Below are 23,271 nucleotides of genomic sequence, written 5' to 3' on the forward strand. Positions count from 1 at the left end.
TAGCCAGTGGTATGCAAAAAAAAAAAAAAAAATGCATCTTTGAGATCCAAGACTGTAAACCACTTGGCACTGGGTGGGATTTCTCCCAAGATTATATAGGGATTGGGTAATATGGGATGGAGGGGGACTACAGCTTCATTTATGATCCAGAGATCTTGACCCATTCGCCAGGTTCTGTCCTTTTTCTTTACCCAGAGGATTGGGGTGTTATATGGCAAAGTGATGGGGACCAATAGCCCACAGCAAGGAATTTATTTATTAAAAGCTGTAGTCCCTCCTGAGCTTCTCTTTTGAGGGGATGTTGTTTCCAGTTAGGAAACTGAGTGGGATCTCAGAGGACAATGATGACTGGTTCAGCTTGGTGGGCTCATCCAGGAATCCCCTGGTCCCACACCTGGGGGTTAATTTTGTCTTCCCATAGTTTTTTGACCCTCCCTATTGGAGAATGTGTAATGGGTTCTTCAGTAGTAACCAGGAGCTGTAGAGCTCTAGGGGCTGAAAAGCTTCCCATCACAAGGATGGTCCCCAGTTTAGTGAGTATGTCTCTTCCCATTAAGGGAGTAGGACACTCACGGACCACCAAAAACTGGTGGGAAAATATTTGTCCATCCTAGCAACAAAGAAGAGCTTGGGTGAATCTTCTAGTAGTTGTTTTTCCTGTAGCACCCAAAATGGTACAGATTTGAGAGGAGACAGCTCCAGAGTAGGAGATCAAGACAGAGTAGGTAGCCCCCGTGTCAACCAAGAAATTCTTGGGCCTACCTGCCATATCAAGTTGCACCCTTGGCTCCAGCCCCATGATGGTTATCTGTGACAGACAGCTGGCTGGAGTGGGCCGCTTCAGTCCTGTTGAACCATCGTGAGGGAAGGCTTGGCATTTGACCTTGAGGCTCTTAGGTCCCGAAGGCAGAGTGCCGCCCAATGTCCCAGTTGATGGCATCAGTAGCAAGCCATTTTAGGAGACTTGTCCCAGTTTGGACACTCTTTGGCCCAGTGCCCCTCCTATCTACAGATTAGGCATTTGCCTCGTGCCTTGTCCTTCAAGGACTCGGGGTTTGCCATAGGGCTTCCCTGGAAGGTGGCCAGCATCTAGGCATGCCTTGTCTCCTTCCTTCTCTCCCTCTCCTGGGCCTTGGCCTCCTTCTCCTGTTCTCTGTTATAAAAGGTATTGGTGGCTCTCTGGACCATCTCATCTAAAGAGAAAGTAGGGTCCTGCTGCTGTAGCTGTTGTAACTTAATTCTGATATCAGATGCACATTGGGACAGGAATTTGTCCTTTAAAATCACCTGTCCCCCGTAAGAGTCTAAGTCCAGATTGGTAAACTTTTGGAGGGCCTCTTTTAGCCTTTCCAGAAAGGCAATGGGGTTCTCATTGGGCTCCTGAGTTATTGCTGAGACCCAGGCATAGCTAATTATTTTTTGTTGGGCTGCTTTCAGTCCTGCCTTCACACAGATTAGAAAATGATCCCTTTCCCAGGGTCATTATAATTCCAATTAGGATAGGAGGGGGAGGACTGCAGTTTCCCCTACTGGGTATCTATCATTTGACATGTGAAGCCCCATTGCATACCTTCAGGCTTCCTTTAAAACCTTAGTATGTTCAGGGTCAGATAAAGTTTGACTACATATGACCATGATGTCTTTCCGCGTCAAGTCAAAGGCCAAGGTAATATGTTGGAAGGTATCTACATATTTGCCTGGGTCATCTGTATAGCTTCCCAGGTCTTGTTTGATCTGTCTTAGTTCTAAAAGGGAGAAGGGCTCATGGACTTGAGTTGGTCCAAATTCTCCTCCAGTTTCAACTAAGGGACATACTTGAGCTGGCTTTTGTGGAGGTGGTGCTCCCGGATATGGGGGCAAGTTTGGATACAAGGAAGAAGCACCAGACAACTCGGGAGCTGTGGGAGGCTCCAGTCTTTTGGGGGGCGTGGGAGGTGAGCATTTATGGGGGGTTCCTTCTCTTGGTTACCTGTGCCTAACACCATCTGCCTAGTAGCCTCACTTTTAGGGCATACAACAATCCCATACTTAAGACATAGTTCCTTCATATTGTTGTAGCCATGTGTTCTGGGAAACAAACTCACTCAGAAAGACAATGCAGATAGTGGAGTGCAGTTTATTACACCGACGGGCCCAAGGCAGAGTCTCCTCTTAGCCAAGGACCCCGACCAGCATTTGTGAAAATCTTTTACACCCCATGTGTACGTGTCTGAACCCACCACTCCAAATTCCTTGAGACTTACATAAACCAAGGAAAATACAATCCCAATAACCCCATCATTCATGTGCTATGTGCTCATGTGCTCAAACAGTCAAACAATTAGCCAATAATCAATAAACCCGAGGTTACACTCTGATAGATACAGAAAAATTTATGGCCTGTCTGGAGGAAGGAATGATTAGTGTATGTTTTCTCTTAGGTGATGAGTAACCCAGATAGGATCTTCAAGGTTCCCCTGTCTGGAGGGTGTCTTATCCTTCTGTTGTTGTTTTCATAGGCACTAAACACAGAGTTCAGAGTCCATTGGAAAGGTGGCTGAGCATGATCAGCATGAATAGGCCTAAGATGGAGTCCAGGCCCTATGAATTCTTCAATATCTCTTAGTCGAAAGAAAATTTGGACATAGGGGATCTCTGTCCATTTTCCTTGTCTTTTGCAGAATAATTGTAGCTGCAGGATGGTATTGTAATTTAAACTCCCATCCTCAGGCCAGTGTTCGTCGTCCCCCAGTCGATATTGTGGCCACGCAGTGGCACAAAAGAATTTTAAGCAGTTCCTCCTCAAAGTTAGAGAATCGAACAGCTTCCAGTTATCAAGGATGCATCTCAAGGTCGTCTGCGGGAAGTGGATTGGTAATTTCCCATCTGAAAGATAGTCATGACAGGGAGGAAAAGAAAAAGAAGAAAACTAATAGGCCTCCTTCAATTTCCATGGCTGAACTTCCTTAGGGGTGAGTCTTTCTGAACCTTTTCCTACCCAGTACTGTTGCAACCTGAGAGCCAGGCGTCCCCAGGTAAGGGTGCAGATCCCCAGGCAGGTCGAGGCGTGATGGCCTCCCTAGAATTGGGTTCTTGGGCAGGTCGAGGCATAACGACCTCCTGGGACCCCTGGGACTGGCAGATCCCTGAGCAGGTTGAGGAGTGACAACCTTTCAAGGACCAGATCCCTAGGCAGGTCAAGGCAGGTTGACCTCCTGGGACCCCCAGACTGGAGTTGGGCATCCCCAAGATCTCCAGCATAACCAGTGCTAGGTAGGATTAAGGCGTTGTATATTATACAGTATTTCCCTCCCAAGGCAAGCTCTTTTCTGGTTGTCCCTCCAGAAGATTGTAGAGGCAACATTGTGGGCCTGGATGGGGCTGAGGAAAGGAGCATGAAACAGGAAGGAAGGAGGCAGAGCACAACCTTTGAAAGAGTGACATAGCACAAGGGTATAATGTAAACCAATTAAAATCAATTGGGTCCAAGATGACAAGTCAAATTCAAGTAAAGCTTAATCCCCAATCTATAAGCCAACAGACACACCCAGAGGTGGCAGGACAGATCCAAGGCACTGTCAAAAGATGGAGGAGTGGGTGGTTCCCCAATGGCTGGAATGATGCTCCCACTCATTAGCATATTAATTCACCCCACCAGCAAAACCTAGCCAGGCTGCATTCCATGGCCAGAGCCCTTGCCCTCAGCAATGGCCCACACCATGAAGAGTGTAGCTTCTCTCTGAATCCTAACAAATCCACCTCTTACTTATTGCTTTGTCTTTCAATGAATTTTTGCAATGAGATATCAGAGCCTGAGCTTCATTAGGTCCTGAAGCCAGGTATCCTGGGTTTTGGCTAGGCTTGAGTCCCAGGAGAGAGCTGAAGGACTGGAGGAAAAAGCAGTGGGGAAAACGTGTCAAGGAATCCCCTTCATAGCCTGCCAGAAAATCTACTAAATTCCTGACCTGTGTTCACAGTTTTCATTGGCCTGATTCTTGGCACAGAGAAGAGTAAGGACAGAAGAACCCCCACCAGCTTGGGTAACAGCTACTGGGGCCCAGCAGATAGTGCCTTTGGGACATACCAAAGAGTAGCCTCTCCAGAGTCCCTCAATTGCGCCCACTGCTGCCTGCCTGTTCGCAGGGGGTTCAAGGAAACAAGAAAGGAAAGATTGTAAAGGAATTAAGATTTTGTTAGGCATGTCCCTCCAGCCATAGAAGCAAGGACCTCCTACCTTAACCGGAGGTCTTCTGGAATCTGAGGCTGAGCTGTGTGAGCTTTCTGCTGAGTTCGTTTTTCACTCTCCTGGTCTCCAGCATGATGGACCTCTTGGCACTTCCCTTGCGCTGGATTTTCTTCTCTTTTCTGCTTCAACGATGGGAGGTTTCACTGAGTTGGGCTCCTGCTGTGCTTGGCCTCTTCCATGAGTCATGGCACCATAGATGTTAGGCGAGTGTATGCTCCTCGGTTCTGTCCCGTCACAACAAAGGTTTGGAGCGATGGACATTAAAGCCCTCAGCGCATCACAGCTCTCGGGTCTTAGACAAACCATGTTAAAGCTCTTAGACAAATCAGTGTTACAGCTCTATTTTATTTAAAAGATAGCAGGAGAATCCATCCTCGAAGCGTGAGGGCATGCCAACCCAAAGACATGAAGAGAAAGAGTGGAGGAGCACGCCAGCACGCTGGAGAGAGAAAGAGAGAAAGAGAAAGGGCGCATGCACGTTGAGGAGAGGGAGAGAAAGAGAGAGAAAGAGAAAGAGTGCATGCACTCGGGGGAGAGAGAAAGCGTGCTTTGGCTCCTCCTTTTTTATGTTTTTTCCTCCCCCTGGGCCTGCCCTATGCAAATTGGGCTAGCCAGGAGTGCAGTTTGTTCTACCTGAAGTCTTCACTCCGGTCATCAGACTTTCCTTTGACCTTCCTTTGTTCTATTTTGTGGGCTTTTCCCTTCCTTGTCTTTTAGCCACCGCCATTTTGGGCTCCTGTTTCCTATTCTAACTGATGCTGGGAAAGATTGAAAGCAGGAGAAGGATGACAGAGAATGAGATGGCTGGATGGCATCATCAACACAATGGACATAGTTTGAGCAAACTCTGAGAGATAGTGAAGGACAGGGAAGCCTCGCATGCTACAGCCCATTGGGTCACAAAGAGACCAACATGACTTAGCGACTGAACAACAAGTTGTCATTCTACTCTGAAAATTCATCATCATAGAGTAAATGTAATCCGTTTTCTGTGAAATACTTTTAGAGATTTGAAGGTTGGTCCCTATGCCCCCACCAAAGTCTTGATTCTTCAGTGTAAAGTGAAAGTCACTCAGTTGTGTCCGACTCTTTACAACCCCATGGACTATACCGTCCATGAAATTCTCCAGACCAGAATACTGGAATGGGTAGCCTTTCCCTTCTCTAGAGGATCTTCCCAACCCAGAGATTGAACCCAGATCTCCCACACTACAGGCAGATTCTTTACCAGTTGAACCATAAAGGAAGCCCAAGAATATTGAAGTGGGTAGCCTATCTCTTCTCCAGTGGATCTTCCCCACCCAGGAATCAAACCAGGGTCTCCTGCATTGCAGGTGGATTCTTCATCAACTGAGCTATCAGGGAAGTTGTTCTATAGTGTAAACAACCCTCCAAAATATCTGTCAACCTTCCCACTTCCCAACCAAATGGAGGATTGGAAGCTTGTGGCCATGACCTTCACTAAGTGTCCAATGGCTTCCCCACCCTGATTCTACAGCTTATCTTAATGTTCTTAACATCTTTCATTTCTTCTATTCACTACTATTGCACCTTCGCCTTTCATTCTTTTCCTCCATTCTCGAACAACTCACTAACCTATTCAAAGTTCCCCACTGCAGAAAACATAAATCCCACACTCTTGAAATTAGACTTGACTGCCAAGCCCTCCCCACACCACCCCGGGAGGTGGTTTTGGTTACCCTCTTCTACACTGTCCTGTGTATCATTGGTGCTGTTGTCCAAATTATCAAGTCTTTGTCCTGAACACATGCTGACTTACACTTCCATATTCCCTCAAAATTCACTGTGGCCCTGTGGCTTGTTTATACTAACAAAAAGCAGGTATCAGTGACACAGGTCACTTCTGGCAAATAATTTGATAGTGTCCACTGGAAAACAAAAAAAGCACAAACTGAGAGTTGACAATTCTGTTTTGTTTGGAAAACTTTCTGAGGATTTCAAGCCTGGGGCAGCCTTTCAGATAGCTCTAAGGGATTTATCTGAAGAGGTAAAGGAGGAGGCAGGATATATAGGGGTTTTTGCAACAAAAACAGATATCAGAACATCAACAGGTTACCATTCATTAAAGGAAGTCAGATTTGCAAGTTAAGGAAGTTAAGCTTTTTTCAGTATATGGGAAGATGCATGAGCCAGGCCTACTGAAATCATTCCTTTCATATGCAGCTTAGCTATCTAGAGAAGTATCCACTTTCTTCTCATCCTGAGACCCCTCTACATACACAACTGATGGTTGGGGGGTTGGCTTCAGTAGCTGAGGGCTTGATGGAGGGCATCTTTTGCCCTCCTGAATTTCTTCTGGGCTGACCATTGAGAAGCAGCTATAATGTGATACCTGGATGGCTGTTAATCCTTTGTTTAATGATATGGCAGGCCACAGTTTTCATTTGCGATAGTCAGTACATGAATTAGCACATGCTGTTTCCCCAGCCACGGCAACTAGTGACACTGCAGATGAAGCCTCCACCAGTCTGCAGCCCCAGGAGAAGTCTCCAATCAGAGTCCCAGACAACTAGTGATGAACACAGAGATTTCTCTTTGGGGGCCCGCAACGTAGTATGAAGAATCTTGGCTCCCAAACCAGAACTGAATCCATTCCCCTGCTGTGAAAGTGCAGAGTCTTAATCACTGGATGGCCAGAAAAGCCCCAGATTCTTATTTTTAAATTGTATATTGCTTTTATTGCCCACACTTTCCACACTGACTGATTTAATTTATACCTTCGGGTTAAGTTTCCTAGGTGACTGACGATCCCTGGAGTTTAGAACAATGTCAATGCTGCTGTTTTTGATAGGCATTCCCTCCTCCCCATACTCACTCAGCAATGTCCTTTATCCATGGAGCCATGGAGAAACAGCTCAGTTGCCACCTTCACCACGAAGCCTTCCTAAAGTTCCACCCAAGGCAACATTAGGCACCAGCTTCCCAGGACACCGGGAGCAGGTCTCCATTACAGGCTGCTCACATTTCTTTCTGACATTTGGATTATGGACTGTCATAAGTCCTAAGTGTTAGTCGCTCAGTCAAGTCCAACTCTTTGTGACCCTATGGACTGTAACCCGACAGTCTGTTCTGTCCATGGGATTCTCCAGGCAAGAATACTGGAGTGGGTAGCCATTCCCTTCTCCAGGGGATCTTCCTGACCCAGGGATCAAACTCGAGTCTCCTGCATTGCAGGCAGACTCTTTATGGTCTGAGCCCCCAGGGAAACCCAAGACCCCCACTAGCCCAAGCAGAAAAAGCCTGCACTCCAAGTATACAATCCTTGAGGGGACAGGATCTTAGAAAAACATTATGAAGTAGGTTTCAGGCCATCTTCCCCTGGGCCCATTGTCTGTTTTCTGGGCGTAGTCTGCATGGTGCTCATGCACTCAGGCTCCATCTATGCAGGGAGCATTTTACATGCTAGGCTTAGCACACCTTGGAGAAGTGTTCACGGAAAGAGTGAATATTTCCTAATAGATGAAATCCTTTCTCAGTTTCACCCTCCATCCCCCACCCTCTTGTCTTCTCTGCATCACTGGCTGGTCACTCAAGGAGCAATTGGAATTAGCAGCTGAACAGACCTAGATTCAAATCTTGGCTCTACCACTCACAGGGAGATGCTAAACCTCTCTCAACTCAGTTTCCCATCTGTAAGTTGGGGACAATCTCAAACTCTCAAGGTGCCCATGAAAAGTACATAGGGAAATGTATTCAGTGTCTATGGTCTCCTCAAATGGATCAAGCTCTGTGCTTGGGACACCGGAGTGGCTAGTGAAAGCTTCCCTCTGGTGGAGACATTTGAGATGATGCTGAATTTTGAGAAAGGAGCCAGTCATGCAAAGACCTGGTAGAAGGACATTCCAGATGTGGAAATATCCATTGCACATGTCCAAGGTGACCAAACTTAACAAATGGCTACTTTTCTACCTCCAATCTTCCTTCCACACTTGGAACTCAGCCACAAGTCACTCACCATGACCTCATCACATTCTTCACTTGTGAGATACCAGCAACAAGCCATCTCGTCCTCCCCAGAAGGGAGACGCAGGGGCTGTCACAGGGCTGAGTTGGCTCTGGGCCCAAGGCCATGTAGATCAGCTGGTTTATGATCAGAGGCATCAGGTGCCAGGGATACCACCAGTGACTCTTATCCTATTCATGTCCTTTTCCTCGGGGGTGGAACCCCCAGGGCCCTGATAGAGCCAAGAAACAAGAAAAGGCTCTTGTCTCATCTTCCCTTGTATGGTCACAGCGACCCCTGAAGACACTGCTATCTGGGAAAAATTCCTTTCCTTCATTCCTTCTCGAAAGGTGGTCTGAGGCCAGCATCAGCACCTGACCCTGAAGCCTGGTGGCTGGAACTCAACTCACAATCAGCTGGGACCCAGGGATGCCTAGCCTTGACCAGTATGTCTGTCCTTTGTCTCCAAGCAGATCCATAAAACAAAGTCCCCAAAGAACATGACTTGTTGCATCCTCCCTCAAGACCTTCAAAGCTCTAAGGTATTTTTTGAGCACCAAAGAGGGAACACATCCCTTGGTCCAGGCTTGTCTGAGCATCACCATTCTTGCTCAGCCCAGGGTTCCTGAGGAAACATAAGACACTGCATCAAAGTTTCCAGAAAGCTAAGCAGATAAAGCTCCTCACTGTGAAAGAAGGTCCATGTTACCCAGTCTCCAAAGGGTCAGTGTTGTATGAACTAGGAGCGGGAGCACTGGAGCTAATGAACTGGCAGTGAGTCTAGCAACACTTGCACAACTGCCTCGAGGGGCCACTCCAGCTGGGGCTGCCCTCACTGTGCCTGGAACCCAGAAGACCTAGCTCCCAATATTGTTTTTCTGCTGCTACAAGATGGTAAGTCTACTAATAAAAGCTGAGCTGAACTTGAGAGGCACAGGGAAAGAACTTCCTCTCTGGCTCATGCAGACCGCTGAGAGCTGTCCAGCAGTGGATACGATTGAGCTTTCTCTGATCTTTCCCTTCTCAGACCTCTCCCACTCTGAGAACCAGAGGCCCTGGGTCCCTGTGCTACACTAACATACCTGCAGCCTTTGGGTAAGTTATACATGCCAGGGTTCTGTTTCCCATCTCTTGGATGAGGGAGACTGGACTTGCTCCAGAACACTTGTTCCAGACTGAAGCTCAGTGTCAATCTGTGGACAAGTGGCTCAGAGATGCATGTTGCTGAGGACACAGAGGCCACATCTATTCATCATGATGCCATGATCCCCTCGCAGTGTCTGGTGATAATGAGCTCAGAACAGGGAATGACAGACCAGTTGGAACACAGCTGCTATGAGACAGAGGACCTTGGATCTTTCCACCACCCGGGTTCTGTGGGATGAGATCAGATAGTTATAAGACAGAAGTTACCAACTGGGAAGGTTGGAGATTCCTCAGCAGAAACCCACATTGGGCTGATGAATCACCTCTCAAAAAGGAACTCTGGGTGCAATTACATGCCAGGATACTTGGATAAATAGGAAGTACTTAAAATGCTTTGGATGACCTGCCATAGTACTGCCTAGCCTGGGATGATGCCCACAGTTAGAGTCGAATCAAATGACCCATGGGGAAGCTGTCTTTCTCCCCGTGACTCATTAGAAGTGAAGCCAGTTCTATCCCCTCCATGTTCAGAGCAGGAATTCCAGCAGGAAGGATGTGACCTCCAGCATGGTTAACAGAAAGACCTAGGTAGGTCTGGTCCTCTGGTAGGCATCATTTTTTTCCCCAGTGCTTCTTCCTTCCCTCCTGGGTCCTGAGCAAGATGTCTACCTCTTGGTTACTGGGTTATGAATTCCTCCTACCTTCCCTTCCAAATATCCCTGCAGTCCTACTTGTGGCTCCCTTCCTACCCAGGCCCTACCCCTCACCTGAAGATGGCACTAAAGAAGGGAAAACCAAGGAGGAGGATGCCCAGTTCATTCTTTCTAATAATGTCCATGTTCCTTCTACCTCCAGGCCCTGACCTGATTCATCAGAGTCTCCAGTTGGATGACATCCACCTTAGCTGGGGGAGGGGCAGGGGTGGGGTGGGAATGAGTGGGGAAACAGTGATCATATGACAGGAGAACAGCTGGCCTAATGAGCTCTATGTCTGTAACCACTCACCCAGTGGTGGCCTTCCCAAGCCTGCTTTTCTTGTGCTATTCAAGGTATAACTAATGGCAGAAACTTCAAAATGGACAATTTGTAAACTTCTTATTACAAAAAGATTTCAAACATTGCAAAAATATAAAGAATAGTAGCATGAACCCTGTTATTTCATCTGTCAGCATCTAGAACTACAACACTACTCTGTTAGTCTGTCATAGACTGGAGGCTACACGTCCAAGATCAAGGTGCTGGCCAATTAGGTTCCTAGTGGGGACTTTCTTCTTGGCCTGAAGACAGTTCTCATCTTGCTATGTCCTCACACGTGGTGGTGGAGGGGTCGGGAGGCAAGAAGGGGGCAGAGAGAGGGAGAATAAAAGAGAGAAAGATTGAGAGAGAGGAAGAGATCAAGGAATCTCTTAGGTGACTCTTCTAAAGACACTAATGAAATCATGAGGGCCCCACCATCAAGAAAATTGTTGAGCAGTCCTCTAAAGCAGCAGTCTCCAACATTTTTGGCACCAGAGACTGGTTTCCTGGAAGACAATTTTCCCGAAAACCAGGGTGTGGGGGATGGTTTCAGGATGATTCAAGGGTACTGCATCTATTGTGGATTTTATGTCTATTACTTTTGCATTGTGATATATAATGAAATAACTATACAAGTCACTGGTAATGCAAAAAGAGTGGGAGCCCTGAGCTTATTTTCCTGGAATGTGACTGTCCCATCTCTGGGTGATGGGAGAGCGATGGGGAGCAGCTGTAAATACAGATGAAGCCTCACTTACTGGCCTGCTGTGAGTGAGGCTTTTCAGCAAAATTATCTCCCAAAGGCCCTGCCTCCTAATACCATCACATTGTGAAGTAGGGATTCCACAACTGACTCTGAGGGTATAAACTATTCAATCCATAGCAACTACACAGATCTGTTTCTTAAATCAAGACAGATCCTCATTTATAATTATTCTTTGCTATTTATTCATTCTTGAATGAATAAATATTCATTTTAAGTATTTTAAGGAAGAGATTGCCATTTAACAAAATATATATACCCACAGTACTCTTTTGTTCCAAACAAATTAACATCTAATATCCAGTCCATGTTCAAATTTCCCTAATCCTCTAAAAACAAATGTATTTTAACAGTTTACTGATTCAAATCATGGACTAGACAATGCAAACATATGTTGTACTTGGCTGTTCTCAGACTTTAACTAGATATCAATCTCCCACTCCCTAGCTTTTTGTGGCATTTATTTAAGAAGTGGGAGGAGGCGGGGTAGTTTGTCTTATAGAATGTCCCATGTATTGGGTTTAAAGCAGGGCTCCACAACACGTACCAAGACCAGTACCAGTCCTTGGTCTGTTGGGAACCAGCCAGCACAACAGGAGGTGAGCAGCATGCCAGTGAGTGAGGCTTCATCAGTATTTACAGCTGCTCCCCAGCGCTTCCCATCACCCAGAGATGGGACAGTCACATTCCAGGAAAATAAGCTCAGGGCTCCCACTCTTTCTGCATTATAGTGACTTGTATAATTATTTCATTATATATCACTATGTAATAATAATAGACAAATCCACAATAGATGCAGTACCCTTGAATCATCCTGAAACCATCCCCCACACCCTGGTTTTCGGGAAAATTGTCTTCCAGGAAACCAGTCCTCGGTGCCAAAAATGTTGGAGACTGCTGGTTTAGAGGATTGCTTCTCTATTCCTTTATCTGTGTATTTCCCTGAAAACTGGAAGTTAGATCTAGAATTGAGTTCAACATCTCATCCATTCCACTCTTCCCTCCATCCATCTTATACAGTTATTGGGATGCTCTGTGTCTTATTCCACACACCCCTGTGGATGGTCATTTTTAATAACTTTCAAATCTTTTGCTTTTAAAAACAAAGTTGAAGTGAAAAGCTTGGGCATATGGTTTATTTGGTCTTCCTTGGTGTCTCAGCCGTTAAGATTCCACCCACCAATGCCCGAGACTCAGGTCTGATGCCTGGGTGAGGAATATCCCCAGAGGAGGGCATGGCAACCCACTCCAGCGTTCTTGCCTTGAGAATCCCATGGACAGAGGAACCTGGTGGGCTTCAATCAATAAGGTCACAAACGGTCGGACACAACTGAAGTGACTGAGCGTGCATGCAGGAGTGTTATTCGACTTTGAATTTCTAGCATGTAACCCAGACCCCAGCACACAGGGTTCTCCTTATATGTTTGTTGGATAACATAAAGTATCTTGTGGGTGCACATATCACATATTTTCCAATATGAAACCATGCAATTGTAATACTGCTCTGGTCTAGCTCTTTGATACAGATTGGCATCAAAGGTGCCTCTGATCTGTGCTATCTGTTCCACTAACTGAAGTCACTCACAGGTTGCTGGCCTGCCCCTGAAGTCTTCACTTTGCCATTTGACCTCTTATCCTCCTAGCAAACTCCTCTCCAACTGAAGACTGCAATGCACATCTCATGACATGTCTAGGAAGACCACATGAGCTCAGGAATCTCTAGCTTGGCCCCTGGCATTTATTTTTATCACCTTATTAGCATAGGGTCACAAAGAGTCAGACTCGACTGAAGCGACTTAGCACAGCACTCAGCAATAGTGTTTTGTCTCCAAATTGGCAAAAGTCTCCCCATTCTTAGTTCAGTTTGGTTTTTCAGCCAAGCCACAAGGAAGAGATTACAGTAGAAACTCTGCATTCTGATAATTTTCCAAATCAACTCCCCTTGGACACTGATGGAGGTAAAGATTTTATGAAGAGATGGGTATATCTTATCAGATCCATTAGTGGCCTAGTGAATAGAATAGTGAAGTCGCTCAGTCGTGTCCGAATCTTTGTGACCCTGTGGACTGTAGCCTACCAGGCTTCTCCGTCCATGGGATTCTCCAGGCAAGAATACTGAAGTGGGTTACCATTTCCTTCTCCAGGGGATCTTCCCGAACCAGGGATTGAACCTGGGTCTCCCGCATTGGAGGCAGACGCTTTAACCTCTGAGCCACCAGGGAAACCCCTATTAGTGGCCTAGAGGGGACAATTTGGGCAGGTCAGAGCATATATAGCTAGGAGCTCCTGGCAACCTCTGCATGCTAAGAACCCAATTGTTTCTGAGCACTTTGGACCTTTGAAAGAACCATGAAGTGGCTTGGGCTCCTTGGGCTGGTGGCCCTCTCCGAGTGCATAGTCATATTAGTATGGGGACTATAAGTAGCATCATCTCTTTCTCTGGGATTTTTTTTCCCCTTTCTCTTATTCTTTTACCCATCAGGGTTTGAAGAGAATGTAATCATTCCCTGACAGTCTTACAGTTCAAATTTCACTTATCGATAAGAACCTTTCCATTGGCAGCTGGGGCCCAAGGTTTTTGAGGTAGGCTTGCAGAATTGCACAACTCTGGGGGTGCAGTCACATCATGACACATGTGGAAATGGCACTCCTTGGAATTGCTCAGTGCACAACCTGTGCAACTGGAGGTGTGGTCCTGTGGAATAGCATTTCTCTTGAATTTGTTTCTAGGTCTTCTCTCTGCCCTTTCTCCATTTCTGTGTATATGTGTCTGTGTCATCATCTCCGTGTCTATCTCTCCATCTCTCTGGATGTCTCTGTGCATGGAGAACTCTCTGCTTTCTTTTTTCTATTCTGATTCTTCCTTACTTCTCTAGCTTCTTAATTTCCCTAATTTATTTCCCATCTCCTGGCTTCCTCTCTTACTCCTCTCTTGTGCTTGAGCCCCAGAGAAAAATCAGAAGTACTACTTCTAGGCTGTTATACCTCTAAATAGCAGTGTGACCACAGCCAAGTCACAAACTCCTTGCATTTCAAATTCCTCCCTGTAAAAAAGAGGATGATAAACCCACTTCTACCTTATTCCCTGTGTTTCTTTGAGAAAGATACAGTAGAATGGCCACAGCTATGGTAAGTCACTGTTGAGACTTCATATATATCAAGTATATTACATCCCTCATTTCACTTAATAACCAAACATTCTATATTGGTAGGGTAGAGATTTTTACATTCTACCTTTTACCACTGGGGAAACTGAAGCTTCAATTGTTCATAAAAATGGAAAATACACTGCCATTACAATACCACATATGACAGTCATAGTATAACACAGACAGCTGACTGCTGCCCCTTCTTTGCTTCCTTTTCCCCATGCTTGGTGAAAGAATCCTGCTAACAGAGATGAAGACCATGCAAGACACTCTCCCAGAAAAAAAGTGCTGAAAGGTTTCCTGGAGAAACACGCTTACAGACTGTCCCACAATTCCACCAATGACCCAAAATTCACTTCTCACCCCCTGAAAAACTTGCAGGATGTATTTGGGGAGGGTGGTGCTCCACAACCCCCACTGGTGCTCTGGCCTAGCACTGAGGTTCACCTGGACTTTTCAGGTGGGATGTTTGGGGCTCCTGCAGGAGGCAGAGACAGTGGGGAACAGGGACCCCATTCCCAGAGGAGAAGACACTCTCACCCTCAAATCTTAGTCTGTGTTTACTGGGACAAACAATGACCAGGTGGAGGTAAACATCCATTTCTGTGTCAAAGTTGTGGCATTAGTTTCAAGGAGACTGTTATTTCTGAACCAAGTGAACCATTGAGTTACAAGTGAAGGGTGAGCCATGTCTGATCAAAAGCAAAGCTAACTGCAAATCAACTATGAAACCCCGGGCAGATGAAGTTCAGCCTTTGCAGATCCAAGAATGACACCATTTTAAAAAAAAAAAAAAAAAGATACTGAACCATGGTGCTAGTGGAGACATAAGAGATGCAGGTTTGATCCCTGGGTTGGGAAGATCCCCTGGGCATGGCAACCCACTCCAGTATTTTTTCCTGAAGAATTTCATGGACAGAGAAGCCTGGCAGGCTATGGTCCATAGAGTTTCAAGGAGTTGGACTTGACTGAATCGCCTTAGCACGCACATAGCATGTGATATATAAAAGTCTAATGCTATAGCTATTGATTTGAAAAATGTCTCCTATCTTCTTCCAGAATATGCAGGTCACCCTGAGACATAGGCAAAGAGTAGATAGATGTCAAATGAAAGGGCCACCTGCACAATATTGACAGGGTACGGTCTCAGTTTAGAGAAAGTGGCCCAGGGTGACCTCCAGGAAGGCCACCTGGACAAGGCTGTGTTCATGCTGAACATGAGGAGGAGACTGGAGTGTTTCTCAAATGAATGCACTAGTCTGAGCAGAGGCTGTGAGATGGGGGACAGGTGGAGGGGGTGGAGGGTTGGAAAATGATTTTACAAGACATGGGAAACCCAGCAGGAGGCAGTACTCCAGGAATCAGAGGTGGCCAGGCAGTGAGGTCTGCCCTAACCACCAACCTCCGGCCCCTGTAGTTCACCTACCTTGGAAAAATCACCATTGGAATACCTCTTCAAGAGTTCCGGGTCTTCTTTGACACTGGCTCATCTGACATGTGAGTGGCCTCCATCTACTGTGACAGTCCAGGTTGCTGTAAGTACCACCCCAGCCCCGACCATCCCAGACTCCCCATCCCACCTCCTTCTCCATCCTTGGCACCTGACACGCTCATCTCTTTTGTCTCTAGCTGCACTATTTCACTTCAACCCGAATGCATCCAATACCTTCCACCCCTCAAACCAGTCTATCAACCTCATCTACGGCTTTGTGTGGATGAAGGGAGTTCTTGGCTATGACACTGTTTGGGTAAGTTAGAAACAAAAAGCTGAGTCAGGACAGGCTTTAAGAGTGACTGCTGCTCACAAAACAGACACAGGACCAGATGGCAAAGCCCTTCCTTCTGAAAGTCCCTTAGTGACTGTCTGTCTGCCCCTCAGACCTGTCCCTGGAGAAATAGCACCTCTGTTGACACACAACCTCCCAGAAAGGCCAACACAGAGAGTGGATTAGGGTGTGGACTTGCAGCTTCTTTGCCCATAAGCAGCTCAAGGTTCATTTTGCTGGAAGCAGGGAGAGAAGGGGAGAAGCACCCACATTTATTCTTAGACTATGCCAGGTACATTCATGGTAATAACTTGTTTAATCCTACAACAATTCCACATAGCGGGTACTGTGATTAGCTCCATGATACAGGCAGGTAAGAGAACTGAAGTTCAGAGAGCAAGGACCTTGCCAAAGTCACACATCTGGTAAGCAATGGAGCTGGGCTGGCCAGTCAGGCCAGTTAAGCAGGTGTGGAGTGTTTCAGGAGAGGATAAAACTGATCTGGGGCCACTGGGGGCAGTTCAGGGCTTCAGTTATCCACACAGGGAAATAGGGAGCCACATATGCGGGTGGGGCCTGATAAATGGGTTCTCACTCTGGGGGACCATTGACAGTCTAGTAAAAACTATGACCTGTCTCCCCCAAAGTACCTAACTATTTTCCCTCTCTATCTCTCAGTCACTCACTCTCTGTCTCTCTCCCTCACACACACACACACACACACACACACACACACACACACAAAGGCCCAAACCTCTCCAAAAGCATGTTTCCCAGGCAGAGTTTTCACAAGAATGATGCCTGTACACAAGAACATTGTATAATGGGCTTCTGTCTTCCTGGGCAGCTACAGAACCCACAATACATTACAATGAATGAATTAGGTCCATTTCTGTCATCAGATCATAGCGATACCAAAGAGAAGGCTACCCTTGTCTCTATACATTTTGTCCTCAGGTGGGAACCACTGGGTCCTGTCCTAAGTCTTTGGTTGCCCCATCTGTACAGAAGGCATGAGGCCAATTTGACTCACACAGATGGTGTTTGCAGGAGTAGTTGGTGTTGGTTAAAATCCACATCCCCACACCAATGGAACCCGAATTCCTGTCCCAGCTTGGTCTAACAGTCTGAAGTCAATGCAGGACATAGTCAGGCCTCAGTTCTTCTCTGCAGCGTTAATGGCATCTCCTCCCAGTCTCACTTTCCAAGCCTTTACATAGGCACACTCTCCTCTCCCACAGATCAGGAACCTTGTCATCGTGAACCAGACATCTGGCCTGAACAAGGTATACAACAGGCCAGTGGAATCCCAACCTGTTGATGGTGTCCTGGGCTTGGGCCACCCTAACTTAGCTGTCAAAGGAAGCACCCCCATCTTAGACAACCTGAAGAAACAAGGAGTCATTTCTGAACCTGTCTTTGCCTACTACTTGAGCATATAAGTCTGAGCTGGACAAGCCATGTCTCCAAGTTAACTGTAAGATTCTTTTAGTTGCATGAAAAGTTATAGACAACCTGATCCAGAATATTCCTGAGAGATAGTCTATGCAAGGAGAAATGCTGCCCTAGGGACCCACCTGGCCCCATCACTTGTTTTTGTCAAGAAAATTTTTTTGGAACACAGCTTTGCTCGTGGGCTCAAGGGGAGCAGTTTGGTCCAGAAGGGCTCGGGGAAGAGGAAGAGCAATAGGAGGTGTCAGGAAATGGGTTGGAGAAACAGGTAACTCGGTTTGCTGGTGGATTTGATATGGAAGATAGGTGAAAGATGGTGAGAATGTTCCCTTCCTCACTAACAGTTCACCAGGAGCCCAGGACCAGTGACAGAATTTGCATGGAGTCAATGCAAAATAAACATGTGGGACCCTTTGTTCAAAACATACTAGGAATTTCAAGGCAGGGAGAGCAGAGTTGGGGCCCTGCTGAGTGCGGGGCTTCATAGACAGCATAGGTCACAGGCAGGTGAAGCCAAACCTAGTTGACCCTGAACCCGAGTCCTTACCACCCTGGGGCCTTGGTCTTTCTGAAAAATGACAGGCAAAACAAGAAGGGGTGCTAGACCCCTCCAGCATGGTTCCTCTGAGGGTATCTGTAAGAACTCAGGTCACTGGAGGGGACCAGGCCCTCCTCAGAAGGCTGGTGGTCAAAGCCAAGTTGCTCAGATTCCAACCTCTTCAGTGGCACTCATTAGATGGTGACAGACCTGAGTCAGGTACTCAATCCCTCTGAGCCTCGATTTCTGCATCTGTAAATGGGGACCACAGTGGTGCCTCTGATGGGTGGGTAAGCACAGCCCTCAAATAGTTCCTGGTGTTACTGTCCTCATGGTGCTCCCCTCTTTCCTTCTCTCGACAGCCGGAAAGAGAACGGCAGCGTGGTGATGTTTGGCGGGGTGGACCACTCCTACCACAAGGGAGAGCTCAACTGGATACCAGTGTCACAAGCCGGCTTCTGGCAGATAGCCATGGAGCGGTAAGCCTCTCCCTCTGAGGACCACCTCAAGTGATGCTCCCACATGTGCACAAGGACACAGGCAGACACACACAAGTGCACGCACAGACACACAGACATACACACCCAGAAAGACACATAAAAACACATATGGAAACACATAAATACACACATGTAAACACACAGAGGCACACAGATACACACAAACAGACACACACACACAGAGAGACAGAGGGAGACGTATAGACGCACCAACAAACAAGCAAACACAGATACGGAGACCATCCATGGGTTTAAAATCACCCCAAGCCTCCTGACCAGGCCTCTGGCCAGGGTCCTGAAAGGGTCCAAACAGGCCTGTGCAGCTGGGGGAGGCGGGAGGGGAGCACCTGCTGTGCTATGAGGTGGGGAGCAGGGTTTAGGACCCTACACTGTGATGAAAAGTTGATCAGGGAGAATCTCACCAGTCTGAACAGGGTTGTGTTAAGATGTCCAATTGACCAGGGCTACCTGGGAGGGCTGTACTTCTTAGCACACAGAACTGCCCCTTGAGAAACAGAGCAAGTCCTAGACAAACTGAGAAACCTGGCCTCCTCAGAAAGAAGCTACACAGCAGTGGAGACAGGTTGGTTTCAGTGGGGAGAGGCTGTGACAGAGAGAATCAGGAAGCTGGGATCCAGGTGTGGCCTGAGAACAATGGGCAATAATCAATGGCATTCTGTGGGATCAGATCAGATCAGATCAGTCGCTCAGTCATGTCTGACTCTTTGCGACCCCATGAATCGCAGCACGCCAGGCCTCCCTGTCCATCACAAACTCCCGGAGTTCACTCAGACTCACGTCCATCGAGTCAGTGATGCCATCTAGCCATCTCATCCTCTGTCGTCCCCTTCTCCTCCTGCCCTCAATCCCTCCCAGCATCAGAGTCTTTTCCAATGAGTCAACTCTTCACATGAGATGGCCAAAGTACTGGAGTTTCAGCTTTAGCATCATTCCTTCCAAAGAAATCCCAGGGCTGATCTCCTTCAGAATGGACTGGTTGGATCTCCTTGCAGTCCAAGGGACTCTCAAGTGCCTTCTCCAACACCACAGTTCAAAAGCATCAAGTCTTCGGCACTCAGCCTTCTTCACAGTCCAACTCTCACATCCATACATGACCACAGGAAAAACCATAGCCTTGACTAGATGCACCTTTGTTGGCAAAGTAATGTCTCTGCTTTGGAATATGCTATCTAGGTTGGTCATAACTTTCCTTCCAAGGAGTAAGCGTCTTTTAATTTCATGGCTGCAGTCACCATCTGCAGTGATTTTGGAGCCCCCCAAAATAAAGTCTGACACTGTTTCCACTGTTTCCCCATCAATTTCCCATGAAGTGGTGGGACCGAATGCCATGATCTTCGTTTTCTGAATGTTGAGCTTTAAGCCAACTTTTTCACTCTCCACTTTCACTTTCATCAAGAGGCTTTTTAGTTCCTCTTCACTTTCTGCCATAAGGGTGGTGTCATCTGCATATCTGTGTGATACCCTCAGACAAAGCTGATGTGCCCTTTTGCATCCCATGAGCTAACTTGGGCATCCTCTAGCCACAGCCTCAGTCTGAGCCAGGTGGGGTGTTGCTAGGAGACAACGTCTCCTGGGGAGCCTGTATCTCCCCCACCCCCTCTCTGAACATCTGCTTCCCCAGAGAACCTCCATCTTCTCTGTGTGGGTTGGACTATTAATGGTCAACACCAGATACAGGTTTCTGACTGTTCCTCATTCATTTCTTAATTCACTCATTCAAAAAAAAAAAATACATCGTGCATCTGCTGTGCGCTGAGAGGCACTAGGGTCAAACTTGCGCTCTCGTCTAGTAAAGCAGTCATACATGAAACAAGTCACATACATAGTGAATTATCACTTTGTTACTTGCTAGACACAAGGAAGAGTCTACAGAGAGTGAGCAAGACAGGAACCTGATCTAGTCTGGTGGGAAGATTCCCTGACAAAGTGACAATTAAGCCTAAACCTGGAAGATGAGGACAAATTAATGCAACAAAGGGTATGGTGGTTGTGTGGGAAGAGCAATGGTACATGCCCAGGCCCTGAGGCATGAAAGACCTTGGTGCATCAAGAAGTGCAAGGAAGTCAAAGAAGGTTACATGATCAGAGCAAAGGAAAACAGAGTCAGGGTGAGAGCTGAAGCCCTGACTATTCAGGAGACATTCAGGGAGGCAGCAGTTGTAGGGGAGGCTACATAGTGACCCTGGTGCCTTCTTTGTCCCACTGTCTCCCAGCATCTCCATGAACGGGACGGTGATTGGTTGTTCCTGTGGATGTCAGGCCATTGTGGACACTGGGACGACGATGCTGATTGGCCCAAGTAACATGGTCGCCAAAATCTGGAGGTTCATTCACCCCAGGCTCAGTGGGAAACCCGAGGTGAAGGGTCATGCCACAGGGTCCCTCTCTGGCTCTCCACACCCCAAGGATCAGCTGAAGCTAATCTCTCTCCCTATTCCTCTAACAGATTCAGGTTCCATGTGATGTCATCAGTAAGTTGCCTCCTATCATCTTCACCATCAATGGAATTGACTACCCTGTGCTTACATCCAGAAGGTGAGGGGCCAATCCTGGGAGCTGGTTCTCAGATGTGGAACTTGCAGGAACCCCCGGGCTGCTGCTGGGAGGAGGGCAGCCTCTGCAGGCCAAGCCACGCCATTGCAGATGCTACTGAGCCCCTGTGGTTGGGCCACTGCCTCCCACAAAATCATCCACTTGAGCATAATGGACAGTCTGGGACATCCATCCTCCTGATATAAATATGGAGACACTACCCCATCCAGGCCTGGTGAGCAGCACAAGGAGAGGAGAACACTAAGGGCTTCTGCCCTCAGAGACCTTCAGTGCAACCAGAACCCTCAGATGCATGAACAAGGAAAGTCAGCTCTAGCAATCCCTGAAGTAGGACATGTGACAAAGGCAGGGGAGTGACTGAGGACAGTCCCAGTGTGCTGTCCCACCCTAGTCTCCCTTTCCTTCTCAAAAGTGTCCTGGTTTAGATGATCAATTATATAGTTACCCTGATCCTTGCTACAACTTCCCCTTGCTAAGCCCCAGGGCCCCCTCTGTGAGTTGGGGTACCCGACCCCTCTGTGGGGAAGTTGGATGCTAAGGTGAATAAAGGGTGCACAGTGACTGCTCAGCCCCGGCACAGGGTGGAGGCTCCATGTCAGCTCCCTGCAGGAGTTCAGAGCAGACTGATGGGCCAAAGAAGGCTTTGAGGAAGAGAGGGCATTTCAGGAATTCTAAAGCCCCAGCATCATGGAGGCATGAGGAGACCCACTTGGGTACAGGCAGATCTACATTGATTCCATGCAAATGCACCCTCCCCTTGAGGGATCTGCAAAGGAGTGCTGGGTCAGATTAGTGGGTGGGGGCTACACCAGGGGAGTACCATAGTAAGTCATCCAGCCCAGCCTGGAGTGGCCAGGGTGGCTTCCTAGAGGCCTGAGCACAGTACAAAGAACCAGGTGTGGGCACTGCTATTGAAAATGGAGAGCCAACAATGACCTCCTCTGAGGCACCTGTGTAGCTCTGCCCAGTGTGATGTGGCAGCCTGGATGGGAGGGAATTTGGAAGGAGAATGGATATCTGTATTTGTATGGCTCAGTCCCTTTTGCTGTCCACTGGAAACTATCACAGTATTGTTAATCGACTATACTGCCACACAGAATAAAAATTTTAAAAAGAAAACAACAGGTTATGGGGAAGGGGGAGAAAAACAGGCATTCTCTCCAGAGAATACAAAGGGCAGGGGTGGGAAGGAACAAAGCAGTAGAGTATGAGGGGAATTACCAGCCATTTTTGTTCTTTTTTTTTTTCTCACAAATTTTATTGATTTACAAAATATAGTTGATTTACAATGTTATGTTAATTTTTGTTATGCAGCAAATTCACTCAGTTACATGTATATATTTACATTTTTTCCATATTCTTATCCACTATGGTTTATCATAGGATACTGAATATAGCTGCTTGCACTATACAGTAATACTTTGTTGTTTATCCATCCTCTGTATATTAGTTTGCATTTGTTGATCCAAAGCCCCAAGTCTCCCCTCCTTCTGTCCCTTTCCTTATGAAAACCACTCTACCTGAGCCCTCTTGTTCTGGGATGGGCCCCCATTTCTGCACCTGAAGAGAGCTGTGGAAAGACCCACTTGATTCTCAACAAAGGAGGGAAATAAAAGCAAGAAACTGCCAGTTCTGGATGTCAAAGGCAGTGACAGGTAAGGGCTCAGGCTGACTGGTGTGTATTTCTGCCTCCCCCAGATTTATGAGAACCTCTGCATTAGCAGCTTTGCAGGAGGCTCAGAAGGCTTTAAAGGGCCAGAGACCTGGGTCCTGGGTGATGTCTTCCTGAGGTTGTATTTCTCTATTTTCAATCGGAAAAACAACAGGGTTGGCCTGGCTCCTGCAGTGTAAATGCTGGGCTGCTTCAGGAGTCAATCAGGCCCACTCCAAACACACACTCACTCACACCTAGGGCACTCTGGCCCAAGGGAGTAGGTGATGAAACTGTGTTTGTTGCTCTGCAAAATCCTATTCTCAGTAAAAAGTAAAGGATTTCATCTCAATGGTGCTGATACGAATGGATACCTCTCTTTAGGGTCGAGGAGCTGCATCATAACCAGGAACAATCTAGAATCAAGTCTCAACCACAAGTGAAAGGAGCCCAATTTCAACTGGCTTCAAGGAAAGAGGAGACTTATTGGAAGGACCCTGGGGATCTGGGACACAGGAACCAGAGT

General features: G+C 47.1%; 1 non-coding gene and 1 pseudogene across 1 annotated transcript; one reads left to right on the forward strand and one right to left on the reverse strand.

The window, feature by feature from the left end:
- Positions 1-1,636: 1,636 nt before the first annotated feature.
- LOC102407675 lies at positions 1,637-22,883 on the forward strand (annotated as a pseudogene).
- TRNAW-CCA lies at positions 13,266-13,337 on the reverse strand. Its single transcript has one exon. It is a non-coding gene; the product is annotated as a tRNA-Trp (tRNA).
- Positions 22,884-23,271: the final 388 nt, after the last annotated feature.

This window comes from Bubalus bubalis, chromosome 5 (assembly GCF_019923935.1).
Source record: "Bubalus bubalis isolate 160015118507 breed Murrah chromosome 5, NDDB_SH_1, whole genome shotgun sequence".
Taxonomy (NCBI): Eukaryota; Metazoa; Chordata; class Mammalia; order Artiodactyla; family Bovidae; genus Bubalus; species Bubalus bubalis.